Here is a 14,239-nt window from a genome sequence, read left to right as displayed (position 1 = left end):
CGCTCCACAATTCCGACTCTCCCAAACTGCTGCAGTCCTCAGTTTCAACAAGTCACTGACAAACACGCCACTGAAATCACTCACCGTCCTGCCATGGAAGTTTCTTCAGTGTCGCCAGATCAAAATCCTAAAATTCCCAACCTAATGGCATTTTGGGTGTGTTCCTGCAAGAAATAAACAGAAGTGACTGAAGAACGGAGGTCAGCGGTACTTTCTACAGAAAGACTGATCAAACTTGCCAAATCTCCACACCACTTACTCTTAAAAAAGGGACTAATTAAAATATTGCCCAATCAACATTGTCCCAGATTCAAAAAGTTGGCAGAGATCAATCTCCTGCTGAAAACAGTCTCCGATTCACACATCATGAAATAACGCACTCCCTGCTTAACACATGTTAACAAAGTCCCCAGCTTACACACTTCACGTTTAAAATACACACAACCATTCTGAGGAAGGGTCACCGGACCCGAGACGTTAACTCTGATTTCTTTCCTTCACAGATGCTGCTCGACCTGCTGAGTTTTTCCAGCAACTTCTGTTTTTGTTCCTGATTTACAGCATCCACAGATCTTTCAGTGTTTAATGTTTCACATACTCTCCTGATTTCTCGTGTGTTATCACACGTTATTCCAAACCATATTCGGAACCTCACGGACTTGACAATTCACATTCCTGAAAATAACATGGTCCCTAACTTACACACTCACCTGGTTCCACACTGTCCTCTCATTCCCTCAAACACTGTTCCCTCAGACAGAAACACTGTATTTTCCGATCTCAGCTTCTCCCCGCCATCTGCTAGCACAGGTTCTTCTCTATCCTGGCACAGGGCCTTCCGTATCCCTGTGTAGCTCATCCCTTATCACAGTAAAAACAGGAGCAGGATGAGGCCATTGAGCCCTTCAACCCTGCACCACCATTCAATACGATCGTGGCTGGATTCAATCTCAGTATCCAATTCCCACATTTTCCCCACAGCCCTTGATTCCCTTAACCACAAGGCCCACGTCCAGCTCTAGCTGGAAGACAGTTTCCTGTGGGAGAGAATTCCACAGGTTCACAGCTCTCTGTGTGAAGAAATTTCTCCACATCTCAGTCCTGAATGTTTTACCCCTTATTCTGTGACATTTTATTCTGGATTTTCCCAACTTTGGGCATTGTACAGGACACCCCACCATCCCTGTCCAGACCACCCTATGTCAAAATATAGAACCTACAGTAGACTACGCAGCGTGGAGCTGGATGAACGCAGCAGGCCAGGCAGCATCAGAGGAGCAGGAAAGCTGACGTTTTGGGTCGGGACCCTTCTTCAGAAATGGGCCTCCAATATCCCTGCCTGGCTCATTCTATATCTGCAGCACAGATCTCCCGGTACAGGCCTCCCCATGTACCTGTCCAGGTCACCCTGTACTCAGGTACAGGTATCACGGTATGTGTCAGCCTGTATCCCTGTTCACGTCTCCCATCCTACGTGAACGAGCCCTCTGGCTGTAAAGACTGAGGGTGAGATCAGGCCCACAATCCAAAACACAATCCTCTGTTTCCGATAACAACGGCTCAGTCATGATGTGGTTGAAATGTCAAAAACAAAACTAACAGCGTCTGAAATAACAGCCAATCACAGGCCAGACACACACACACACACACACACACACACACACTCAAAGACAGACAGACAGACAGACAGACACACACACACACACACACACACACACACACACACACACACACACACACACACACACACACACACACACACACACATACAATAATCGAGAGATTTCCCGTAATTGTTACACACACATACCTGAAGAGGGCAGAATCCCCCACAACATTGTTAATCGAACCAGCCAGACTGGACTCAACAGAGAAACCTCTCACACACTTCAAAGGGCAAACTAAGACAGGCTACCATGTAGACAGCAGAAACTCCAGCAAGTGGGGCAATAAAGAGAGTGCCCCGTGTGTAGGGAGAGTGCCCCGTGTGTACGGAGAGTGCCCCCTGTGTAGGGAGAGGGCCCCGTGTGTAGGGAGAGTGCCCCGTGTGCAGGGAGAGTGCCCCGTGTGCAGGGAGAGTGCCCCATGTGCGGGGAGAGTGCCCCGTGTGGAGGGAGAGTGCCCCGTGTGCAGGGAGAGTGCCCCATGTGCGGGGAGAGTGCCCCGTGTGGAGGGAGAGTGCCCCGTGTGGAGGGAGAGTGCCCCGTGTGCAGGGAGAGTGCCCCGTGTGTACGGAGAGTGCCCCCTGTGTAGGGAGAGGGCCCCGTGTGCAGGGAGAGTGCCCCGTGTGCAGGGAGAGTGCCCCATGTGCGGGGAGAGTGCCCCGTGTGGAGGGAGAGTGCCCCGTGTGGAGGGAGAGTGCCCCGTGTGCAGGGAGAGTGCCCCGTGTGTACGGAGAGTGCCCCCTGTGTAGGGAGAGGGCCCCGTGTGTAGGGAGAGTGCCCCGTGTGCAGGGAGAGTGCCCCGTGTGCGGGGAGAGTGCCCCGTGTGCGGGGAGAGTGCCCCATGTGGAGGGAGAGTGCCCCGTGTGGAGGGAGAGTGCCCCGTGTGTAGGGAGAGGGCCCTGTGTTCAGGGAGAGTGCCCCGTGTGTAGGGAGAGGGTCCCATGTTCAGGGAGAGTTCCCCCTGTGTGGGGAGAGTGCCCCCTGTGTGGCGAGTGGGCCCCGTGTGTAGGAAGAGGGCCCCGTGTGTGGGGAGAGGGCCCCATGTGTGGGGAGAGGGCCCCGTGTGTAGGGAGAGGGCCCCGTGTGCGGGGAGAGTGCCCCGTGTGGAGGGAGAGTGCCCCGTGTGTAGGGAGAGGGCCCTGTGTGCAGGGAGAGGGCCCTGTGTTCAGGGAGAGTGCCCCGTGTATAGGGAGAGGGTCCCGTGTGTAGGAAGAGTGCCCCCTGTGTAGGGAGAGGGCCCCGTGTGTAGGGAGAGGGCCCCGTGTGCGGGGAGAGTGCCTCATGTGCAGGGAGAGTGCTCCGTGTGCGGGGAGAGTGCCCCGTGTGCAGGGAGAGTGCCCCGTGTGTAGGGAGAGTGCCCCGTGTGTAGGGAGAAGGCCCCGTGTGTAGGGAGAGGGCCCCGTGTGTAGGGAGAGGGCCCCGTGTGTAGGGAGAGGGCCCCGTGTGCGGGGAGAGTGCCCCGTGTGGAGGGAGAGTGCCCCCTGTGGAGGGAGAGTGCCCCGTGTGTAGGGAGAGGGCCCTGTGTGCAGGGAGAGGGCCCTGTGTTCAGGGAGAGTGCCCCGTGTGTAGGGAGAGGATCCCATGTTCAGGGAGAGTTCCCCCTGTGCGAGGAGAGTGCCCCCTGTGTAGCGAGAGGGCCCCGTGTGTAGGGAGAGGGCCCCTTGTGTAGGGAGAGGGCCCCGTGTGGAGGGCGAGGTCCCCGTGTGGAGGGAGAGTGCCCCGTGTGGAGGGAGAGTGCCCCGTGTGTAGGGAGAGGGCCCTGTGTTCAGGGAGAGTGCCCCGTGTGTAGGGAGAGGGTCCCATGTTCAGGGAGAGTTCCCCCTGTGCGGGGAGAGTGCCCCCTGTGTAGCGAGAGGGCCCCGTGTGTAGGGAGAGGGCCCTGTGTGCAGGGAGAGGGCCCTGTGTTCAGGGAGAGTGCCCCGTGTGTAGGGAGAGGGTCCCATGTTCAGGGAGAGTTCCCCCTGTGCGGGGAGAGTGCCCCCTGTGTAGCGAGAGGGCCCCGTGTGTAGGGAGCGGGCCTCGTGTGCAGGGATTGTGCCCCGTGTGCGGGGAGAGGGCCCCGTGTGTAGGGAAAGGGTCCTGTGTGCAGGGAGAAGGCTCCATGTGCGGGGAGAGGGCTCCGTGTGCAGGAAGAGTGCCCCATGTGCAGGGATTGTGCCCCGTGTGCAGGGATCGGGCCCCGTGTGCGGGGAGAGGGTCCTGTGTGCGGCGAGAGGGTCCTGTGTGCGGGAAGAGGGTCCCGTGTGCAGGGAGAGGGCCCCGTGTGCGGGGGAGACTGCCCTGTGTGCCGGGAGAGTGCCTGTGTGCCAGGAGAGTGACCTGTGTGTAGGGAGAGTGCCCCGTGTGTAGGAAAAGGGCCCTGTGTGGAGGGAGAGGGCCCCGTCTGTAGGGAGAAGGTGGCATTTGATTTTATTTAAAACCCGAAATGAAGAATTGCATGACATCATTGCCAATTGTCAGGTAACCCCGTCTGGTTCCCTATTGTCTGCCACCCATCAGTGGATGATCCATCTCAGCCTCCTCCAGTGGTCCCACAGGATTACAGGTACCAGGCTTCAGCCAATTCCATTCACTCCACATGATTCCAACTTATAGTTGGAGACACTGCAAAGGCTACAGGCCCTGATAACATTCTGGCAACAGTACTGAAGACTTGTGCTCCAAACTTGCTGCTCCCTTAGCCAAGCTGTTCCAGTCCAGTTACAACCCTGGTATCTACCCGAGAATGTGGGAAATTGGTTAAGTATGTCCTTTACACAAAGCAGGACAAATCCAATCCGGCCCCATCAGTCTCCCCTCAATTATCAGTAAAGTGATGGAAGGTGTCAGTCACAGGGCTATTAAGCAGCACGTGCTCAGATATAACCTGCTTAATGATGCCCAGTTTGGGTTCCACCAGGACCACTCAGCTCCTGACCTTATTACAGCCTTGGTTCAAACATGGACAAAAGAGCTGAATTCCAAAGGTGAGGTGAGAGTGACAGTCCTTGGTATCAAGGCTGCTTTCAACTGAGTGTGGCATCAAGGAGCCCTGGCAAAACTGGTATCAATGGGTATCGGGGGCAAACTCTCCACTGGCTGGAGTCATACCTGACACATCGGAAGATAGTCGTGGTTGTTGGAGGACATTCATATCAGCTCCAGGATATCTCTGCAGGAATTCCTCAGGGTAGTGTCCCAAGCCCAATCACTTTCAGCTGCTTTATCGATGACTTTCCCTTTATTATAAGGTCAGAAGTGGGGATATACGCTGATGATTGCACAATGTTCAGCACCATTTGTGACTCCTCAGATACTGAAGCAGCCCGTGTTCAAATGCAACAAGATCTGAACAATATCCAGGCTTGGGCTGGCAAGTGGCAAGTGACATCGCACCACACAAATGCCAGGCTATGACTATGACCAATAAGAGACAATCCAACCACTCTCCCTTGACATTCAATGGTGTTACCATCACTGAATTCCCCACTATCAACATCCTGGAGGCTATCATTGACCAGAAACTCAACTGGACTCACCACATTAACACAGTGGTACAAGACCAGGCCAGAGCCTGGGAATACTGCAGCAAGTAACTCCCTTTCTGACTCCCCAATCCCTGTCCCACCATAAGGGCGGCACGGTGGCTCAGTGGTTAGCACTACAGCCTCACAACGCCAGGGACCCAGGTTCGATTCCAGCCTCGGGTGACTGTCTGTGTGGAGTTTGCACATTCTCCCCGAGTATGTGTGCTCCGGGTGCTCTGGTTTCCTCCCACAGTCCAAAGATGTGCAGACTAGGTGGATTGGCCACCTCAGGGTTCAGGGGTGTGAGGGTTATAGGTGGATGGGTCTGGGTGGGATACTCCAAGGGGCGGTGTGGACTTGTTGGGCCAAAGGGCCTGTTTCCACACTGCAGGGAATCTACAAGGCAGTCTACAATCCAGTCTACAAGGCACAAGTCAGGAGTGTGATGGAATACTCCCCACTCGCCTGGATGTTGCAGCCCCCGACAACACTCAAGAAGCTCAACACCATCCAGGACAAAACAGCTCCCGCTTGATTGGCACCACATCCACAAACTTCCCACTCCCCCCACCACTGACACTCAGCAGCAGCAGTGTGTACCATCTACAAGATGCACTGCAGAAATTCACCAAATATCCTCAGACAGATCCTTCCAAACCTACGACCACTTCCATCTAGAAGGACAATGGGCAGCAGATACATGGGAACCCCAGCCCCCTGCAAGTTCCCCTTAGAGCTACTCCCCATCCTGACTTCCCTCAGTTACCCCAGTGTTGCTGGGTCACAATCCTGGAATTCTTTCTCTTCGGGACAACCCACAACAGGAGGATTGCAGTGGGTCTAGAAGGCAGCTCACTACCACCTTCTCAAGGGGCAACTAGGGATGGACAAGAAATGCTGGGCTCAGCCAGCGATGCCCACATCCCGCAAATGAATGGAAATATGTGTGTGTGTGTGTGTGTGTGTGTGTGTGTGTGTGTCTGGGTGGGAAAACAGCTCGAAACCAATTGTTGTCCAGTCTATGCCCCCCGATGTGTCCCACTTGTGAATACAGTTGTATCTCGAGCAGTCAGTCTAGTTTTGTCTCAAACAGCACACCTATTTGTGTCCCCACCTGTACCTTCCACCGTCAGCCTCCACACACATCCCGCTCTTTCCAGTTTGACATCCAACTCTGTCCATTCCTCCAGCCATAGATCCAGAGTGTCCTCCTGCTGGTTATCCACTTCCCTGCCAGGCTGGGTCTGCATTGTGGTCACAAACTGTGCAGCTAGCTCTGTGTCCAGCTCTGGAACCTGCTGTCTATGAGGCCGTGCTCCGAGCTGTGCGCCGTGCTGTGTCCATGGCCGGCTGTATATTCAGCTCTGCATCCCTGCTGCACATCCGGCACAGGGTCACAGCAACCTGGTGGAATATGGAGGCAGGTTTGAAAGTGCAGAAGGAATCAAGGCAAGGAGATAGTTCAAACGGAAAGTGACAGTAAACTGTAGCCAAAGCACTGCTGGGCTTGCTGCGATTCCCCATGGGACGTGGTGCTTTCTCGCCTGGCACGGCCCCACCATGTACTCCCGGCCTCCAGGTGATTCCAGAGCGATCTCCGGCCTCCACATGATTCCAGAGTGATCTCCCAGCCTCCACATGATTCCAGAGTGATCTCCCAACCTCCAGGTGATTCCAGAGCGATCTCACGGCCTCCAGGTGATTCCAAAGTGATCTTTTGGCCTCCAGGTGATTCAAGAGTGATCTCCCGTCCTCCAGGTGATTCCAGAGTGATCACCCAGCCTCCAGGTGATTCCAGAGTGATCTTTCGGCCTCCAGGTAATTCCAGAGTGATCTCTTGGCCTCCAGATGATTCCAGAGCGATCTTTCAGCCTCCAGGTGATTCCAGAGTGATCTCTCGGCCTCCAGATGATTCCAGAGCGATCTCCCGGCCTCCACATGATTCCAGAGTGCTCTCCCAGCCTCCAGGTGATTCCAGAGCAATCGCCTGGCCTCCACATGATTCCAGAGTGATCTCCCGGCCTCCACATGATTCCAGAGTGATCTCCCGGCCTCCACATGATTCCAGAGTGATCTCCTAGCCCCAAAAAGACTCAGGGTGAAGCCCAGCACAGACTGGAGGCTCACTACCCACATGGACTGAGTCAGATGACCATTATTCTGAACATTTTCTTTTCTACATTTTAGATGTTATTCCTAAAGTATGCGATGCTGGACATTTTAATGTTTCTATTTTTTTAAGATTTGTGACTGAAGAAGCTGTACCCAGGTTCCTTTGTCCGAGATGGTGCAGTAAGGGGCCACCTATACACTTCTCACTGTACTCATTTGAGTACATGACAATAAAGCTCATTTAATTCAAGTTGTTTGTCCACACGTGATCCTGATATGCCACCAGCTACGTGTCCGACTGTACTTCCATCTGTGTGTCAGCCTGTACCTCCAGCTGTGTGTCTGGCTGTACTTCTGTTTGTGTGCCTGTGTCCCCAACTGTGTGTCTGGCTGTACTTCTGTCTGTATGTCAACCTATACCCCCAGCTGTGTGTCTGACTGTACTTCTGTCTGTGTGTCAGCCTGTATGTCTGACTGCACATCTGCCTGTATCCCCAGCTGTGTGTCTGGCTGTACTTCTGTCTGTGTGCCTGACTGTACCTCCAGCAGCATGTGTGACTGCATTTCCTGCTGTGTCTTCAATTGTACCTCTGTCTGTGTGTCCAACTGTACCCCCAGCAGTGTGAGCACCATGAGGGAGTCCCCACTGGAAAGCAAGGTGTTGCCTTGCAGGCTTTGTTCCACGCTCTCAGCCAATGTATAAGAAACCCTATCTGTTCGGTTCTGGGCCAGAATTCTGTCACCGTGGCTCAAAGACAAATAACATAAGTGCAGTAATTAAAGGAGACTGATTGTGTTCATGTATACAGCTCCCCAGAGTGTGGGCTTATTGGAAGTGACAACGCTGCAGTATTCCTTGCCTCATATTTCTCCCAGAATCAATACCTTTGACTGAGTACAAGACAATAATCGCTTGTATACAGTCCAGGAGTCGATCAGACGCATTATTAGTGCAGTCTCCCGGGGCTCGGGCAGAACAGGAGGCCTGCAGGAGGTATAATGTTAACAAATGAAGAGTCAGAGATTAACCCTCAGCCTCCTGGATCTGTCCAAATCTCAACGGGGTCCAGGTTCAAAAACAGCCTGGTCCCACAGAAACCAGGCACTACAGACAGAGCCACAAAAGACAGCTTGGCATGCTCCTGAAAGGGAATTGATGCTGCATCCTGGCACCTATCACCCACAGACGCTGAGGGTAAAGCCCACACACCCACAGCGCTGTAACCACCTCCAATCTATGCCCATGAACATCAATATTCTTTCACTCTCTGAGGGGCATGAAATTTTCAAATGTAAACTTCACCGTCCCCATCAAACACTCCCAGCACAGGGGTAGCACAGGGTTAGATACAGAGAAAAGCTCCTTCTACACTGTCCCCATCAAATACTCCCAGCACAGGAGCAGCACAGGGTGAGATATAGATTTGAGCTTCTGAAGCCCTTCAGGTACACAGAGAAAGGCAGTCAGTGCCTACAGGGGGTATATATATATATATATATATAGACAGTGTGTTCGGGAGGGGAGACAGTGTGACAGTCAGTATCTTCGGTAGGGGAGAGAGAGAGAGCACACTCTGGGGGGACAGATAGAGAGAGTCAGCACCTTCGGGTGGGGGAGACATACAGAGAGTGTGTCAGCACCTATGGGTGGGGGGGAGAGATATAGAGAGACAGTGTCAGCCCTTTTGGGTGGGGGGGAAGACAGAGAGAGAGTCGGCACCTTCAGGTTGGGGGGAGACATAAAGAGAAAGTGTCAACGCCTTCGGGGGGACAGATAGAGAGAGAGAAAGTTGACACCTTCGAGGTGGGGAGACGGAGAGAGAGAGAGGGAGTCAGTGAGGGGAGATAGTGGGACAGAGGAGAGTCAGGGCCTTTATGCATTTTTATTTGCCCAGTGTCCAGATGATAAGATGCATTCTGGAGAGCAAATTTGGTAGTTTTTGTGTACGCGACACGGAGAGTGCTTCTGAGAGAGAGAAAGAGGTGTCTCTGTGTGTGTGTGTGTGTATGTATGTGTGTGTGTGTGTGTGTGTGTGTGTGTACGCATTTACATTGTTAAGGGATAGGGCGTGTGTGTGAGCATCTGAGAGATAAGGAATGTGTGCGAGCGTGGCTTTGAGATTGTGTATATGTGAATGTGCATTTGGGACAGCAAATGTGTGCAGGAGACTGTGTTCCTGTTTGTAGAAGAATTCAATCGTGTGTGTTTGAGACAGAGAGAGTATGTTTTGGTGTGTTTGAAAGACAGAGAGAGTGTGTGTGTGTGTGTGTGTGTGTGTGTGTGTGTGTGTGTGTGAGAGTGTGTGCATGCATCTGACAGAAAGAAAATGTGTATCTGTGTGAGTCTGTGTGGGAATAACAGTGTTTGTACGCGGGTCTGAGAGAAGGTGCATCTTTGAGTGTGTATGGTTCTGAGAGATTGTGTGAGGTATTTCTGTGGGCAGCCAGAGAGTGGGAATATGTCTGTGAATGTGGGCGTGAGAGTGTGTTTGTGTGTGAGAGTGATGTAGAATGTGTCTATGTGTGTGAGGGAGAGAGAGAAATTGCATGTGTGTGAGTCAAAGTATGTGTTTGAGAGTGTATCTGAGTGAGAGTGAATATGTGAGAGTTAGGGTGTGTGAATGAGAGACTGTGAGAATTGAAGCATGTCTTTATCTGTATGTGCATTTGTATGTCTGTAAGCATGGTCTATTTGCATTTCTGTGTAAGTCTTTATGTATGTGTGTATTTGTACATGTGCATATTTCTCACGTCTCTGCGTGTGTACGTATAATTGTGTGTGTCTGTCTGTATTTGTATGTGTGTACACACACAGGTGTGTGTATTTCACAGAATTCTATAATAGAGGGACCCTTTGGCCCATCAAGTCAGTACTGCCACAGTATACCACTGCATTAGTCCCATTTTCCTGTGCTAGGCTCCCAGCCTGAAAGCTTTAGATCCTTATCCATGTCAGCTTCCCAATCTCTACCTTCAGGAACAGTGCATTCCAGACTCTCACCACCCTCTGTAGCCTCACCAAAGCCCTGTCCAGCTCCAATACCACCTCCACATTCTTGTCATCTATGCCACCAGTGATAAAGATAAGCATTCTGTCTCAGTCCTTCACCACTCTATTATCCTGTTCTGTCACCTTCAGCAATCTGCAGGCAAGCATCACAAGATCCCTCTGTGCCTCCGAGCTTCCTCGCGTCCCGTCATTCACTGAGTATGCACCGGTCCTGTTCTTTCTTCAAAGTGACGTCCGGTCTTTTGCTCCCTTTGAACTGGTTTTCACATCTTATTTTTAAAATTTTATCCAGTCCTGTTTTGAGTGCACAAGTATCTGTGTACACAAGTGATGTACATGTAATTGTGTTCAAATGTGAGCACTGATCATTTGTGCGCAATGCATGAGGGATACTCTGTGTGCATGTATATATGTGTGTGCAAGTGCATGTGAGTGTATGTGTGTGTGACACAGTGTTTGAATTTGTGTGTGAGAGATAATGCGTGTGTGTGCATGTGCGTGTGTGAGAGAGACCGTTGAATCTGTGTGTATGTGTGAGAGACAAAGATAATTAATAAGGGAAGAGCTGTGGATGTAGTTGATATCGACTTTTGTTCATTTGATAAAGTCCCACACAACAGATTGGGACAAAAACTAAAATCACATAAGATTTGGGGTGGAAATTGTTACAGAGACAGTAGGAACTTCAGATGCTGAGAATCTGAGATAACACGGTGTGAAGCTGGATGAACACAGCAGGCCAAGCAGCATCAGAGGTGCAGGAAAGACTGAAGAAGGGTCCTGGCCCGAGCCAAGCTTTCCTGCTCCTCGGATGCTGCTTGGGCTGCTGTGTTCATCCAGCTCCACACCGTATTATCTAGGATTTGGGGTGGGCTGGCTAGATGGATACACAGTGGCTCAGCGGTTAGCACTGCCGTCTCACAGCACCAGGAACCCGGGTTCAATTCCACCCTCGGATGACTGTCTGTGCAGAGTTTGCACATTCTCCCTGTGAATGTGTGGGTTTCCGCCAGGTGCTCCGGTTTCCTCCCACAGTCCAAAGATGTGCAGGATAGGTGGATTGGCCATGCTAATTTGCCTGTAGTGCTCAGTGTGAATAGATTATGGGGGGATGGGTCTGGGTGGGAAGTTCTGAGGGTCAGTGTGGACTTGTTGGGCCGAAGGGCCTGTTTCTACACTATAGAAATTTGATGAACACTGGCTTGGTCGCAGAGGTGCTCGTGGTGTTCCACAGGAATCAGTTTTAGCTCCTCTGTTGTTCGCAGTGTGTATCTGGTGGAAAATGTGGGTGGTCTGATTAGTAAATTTGCAGATGACGTGAAGATTGATAGAGGTGCTGATGATTGTGAAAGGATATAGTTAGATTGGCAACTTGGACACAGAAACGACAGATGGCGTTTAATCTAGACAAAGATGGGGTGTTGAATTTTGGAGGATCAACTTTAGGTGTGAATTATATTGTAAATTGCAGAACCCTTAGGAACATTAACGTTCAGACCAATCTGGGCATGCAGATCCATAGTTCCCTAAAAGTGGCAACACAGGTAGCCAATGTGATTAAGAAGGCAGATGGCATGCTTGCCTTCATCCTTCAGGGCATGGAATACATGAGTTGGCAAACCATGTCACAGCGATATAAAACCCTTGTTAGGCTGCATTCAGAGTATCATGTGCAGTTTTGGTCATCACATTACCAGAACGACTTGGAAGCTTTGGAGAGAGTGGCGAGAAGATTTGCTAGGATGTTGCCTGGTCTCCAGGCCATTGGCTATGAGGAAAGGTTAAAAAGATGAGGGTTGTTTTCACTGGAATGACAATGGCTGAGAGGAGACCTGATAGAGGTCTACAGAATTATGAGGCACAGATAGGGTGGATAGTGAGAGGCTTTTCCCCAGGATTGAAGCTCCAATTACAAGGGGGCACAGGTTCAAGGTCAGAGTGGAAAAGTTAAAGGGAGATGTGCGAGGGAGGTTTTTCACACAGAAAGTGGTAGGAGCCTGGAACACACTGCCAGAGGTGGTGGTGGAAGCAGGCACATGGCGACAATTAAGAGGCATCTGGATGGTAAATGAATAGGGAGGGAATAGAGGGATATGGGCCGAGTAAGGGCAGATTGGTTGTTTTTTAGGTTAGTCAGGGTGTGATGATCAGTACATCATGCTTGGAGGGCCAAAGGGCCTGTTCCTGTACTGTACTTCTCTTTTGTTCTTTTGTTTTGAGTGTATGAGTATGTGTGAGAGATAGACAGAGTGTGTGTGTGAGAGAGAGAGAGAGTGTGTGTGTGACTGTGTGTGAAAGAGAGAGTGTGTGTCTGTGTGTGTGTGTGAGAGAGAGAGAGGGTGTGTGTGTGAGATAGAGAGCGACAGAGAACCTGTGCGTGTGTGTGTGAGAGAGAGAGCGTCTGTGTGTGAGTGTGCATGTGAGAGAGAAAGAATGCTTGTCTGTGTGAGTGTCTATGTGTGTGAGAGACAGTGTGCACATGAGAGAGACAGAGTCTCTATGTGTGACAGTGTGTTTGTAAGTGTGTGTGCTAGTCTGTGTGTGTGGGCAAGGATACTGGGGTTTTGAATCTACATGATGGGAATCGTGCTGAGCAGCGAGTGTGAAGCTGGAGGCGAGATATTGCCAAGCAAGCTGCTCGATTCCCATTCGGCACACAGCCTGTCTGACAATGAGAATGTTTTATTGTCAGCCCTAGTCCATCGATCGATCGGGGAACCAGGGCCCTAGCAGGGGGGCTTCCTGTTCGCAAAGAACTCACTCGCAAAATATTAAACCAATATCTCACCCAGCTTTCAGCTTCAACTCTCTGTAGAATTGCAGTGCTGGCGAGAGAGAAATATAACAAACTGCCACTTTTAAAATCAGTTAACCGCTTCAGCACCACACTGAAAGCTCAGTTGCTCAGTGCAGACCAGGATGAGTCTGATACTATTCCAACACTGTTAACTAACCTGCAGGATGGACATGCAATTAGCAAGATGTGTTGCAATCGACATTAAAGCTTACAACGATTTCAGGAGTTCACCTATTTCTATCAACTCGAGCTGATGATCTTTTCAATGCCCCCCCATCTTCAGGCTGATGTCCCAACGATTCATCAGACAGACCACATTTGGAATATTGTGTTCAGTTCCAGCCATCTTATTTAAGGGAGGATACTAAATCTCTGGCAAGGCAGCGGAAAAGTTTTAGTGGAATGGTACCAGAAATGAGGGACTTTAGAAACAAGGAAAGAGGAGAGAAATTGGGCTTATTGTCCATGGAGCAGAGAGGATTGAAAGGTCACCTCATCGAGGCGTTCAAAATGATTAACAATATGGATAGGATACGGAAGAATATTCTGTTTACACTAGTTTGGTGCATCAGTAACTAGTGGGTCACAATTTCAATTTCAGATCTGAGGAAGGGTCACTCAACCTGAAACATTAACACTCTCATTCCTCTCCACAGATAATGCCAGACCCACTGAGCTTTTCCAGCAATTGCTGTTTTTGTTTCTGATTTCTAGTATCCACGGTTGTTTCCATTGTTAATCAATTTGTGAGATAGTTGGGGGGGGGGGGTTCACAGTCAGGTGAGGAGAACCTTCTTTAGTTGTAGGAATTCGGAATGCGCTGCCTCAGGGTCAGATTCCCTACGAGGTTTGGATCTATGTTTGAAAGCGATGGAGTTAGAAGGATACAGAGACAGGGCTGGAGAATGAGACCGGCTGGGTAGGTCTTTCAGGGGCCAGTACGGACATGAGCAGCTGAATGGCCTCCACCTGTGCTGTAAAATTCCACAATTCTGAGTGGAATGGAGAGGCTTCTTTGTCTCATGCCCCCTCTACCTTCCACCTGTTTCACTCTAATTCCTGACATCACCCCTGGTTTCTGAAAACCCTCCCCAGCCGCATGTAAACCCTAACCAAATCTGAACCACCTCTGCCAAAGGTGTTTTCGATT

General features: G+C 50.9%; 1 protein-coding gene across 4 annotated transcripts in view; it reads right to left on the bottom strand.

Annotated features, from left to right (window-relative positions):
• Positions 1–14,239, bottom strand: part of pou2f2b (POU class 2 homeobox 2b) — a 500,776-nt gene that overhangs the window by 268,162 nt on the left and 218,375 nt on the right. For all 4 annotated transcript variants that reach the window (XM_059641378.1, XM_059641376.1, XM_059641379.1 and 1 more), the window contains one exon: positions 85–164. The gene's annotated coding sequence lies outside the window, so the exon portion shown is untranslated. The remainder of the gene's footprint in view (positions 1–84; positions 165–14,239) is intronic.

This window comes from Stegostoma tigrinum, chromosome 41 (genome assembly GCF_030684315.1).
Source record: "Stegostoma tigrinum isolate sSteTig4 chromosome 41, sSteTig4.hap1, whole genome shotgun sequence".
Taxonomy (NCBI): domain Eukaryota; kingdom Metazoa; phylum Chordata; class Chondrichthyes; order Orectolobiformes; family Stegostomatidae; genus Stegostoma; species Stegostoma tigrinum.
This window is presented reverse-complemented; position numbering and strand designations above follow the sequence as displayed.